This window comes from Tupaia chinensis, unplaced genomic scaffold (assembly GCF_000334495.1).
Source record: "Tupaia chinensis unplaced genomic scaffold, TupChi_1.0 Scaffold140061_1, whole genome shotgun sequence".
Classification (NCBI taxonomy): domain Eukaryota; kingdom Metazoa; phylum Chordata; class Mammalia; order Scandentia; family Tupaiidae; genus Tupaia; species Tupaia belangeri.
Window position 1 is genome coordinate 655,730 of NW_006199940.1, and position 266 is coordinate 655,995.

Below are 266 nucleotides of genomic sequence, written 5' to 3' on the forward strand. Positions count from 1 at the left end.
AAGCTGCCAGGTCTGGCACTCGAATTGCAGTCGGCCATGTGGGAGTCCAGCACTCCCACCAAGCCACCTGCTGGCCCTGTAAAACAGGTATTTCTACACACTAGAAATTCTAGCCATTTTACATGAGACTTGATGACAATCTTAATTTTAATATCACTTTACCCATACAGCATTCTAGTGTCTTAACAGAATACTAAAAATAGTCTAACATTCTGAGTGTAACAAATAGAATGGTCAATTGTATTTAGAAGAGGCATGTTCACAGG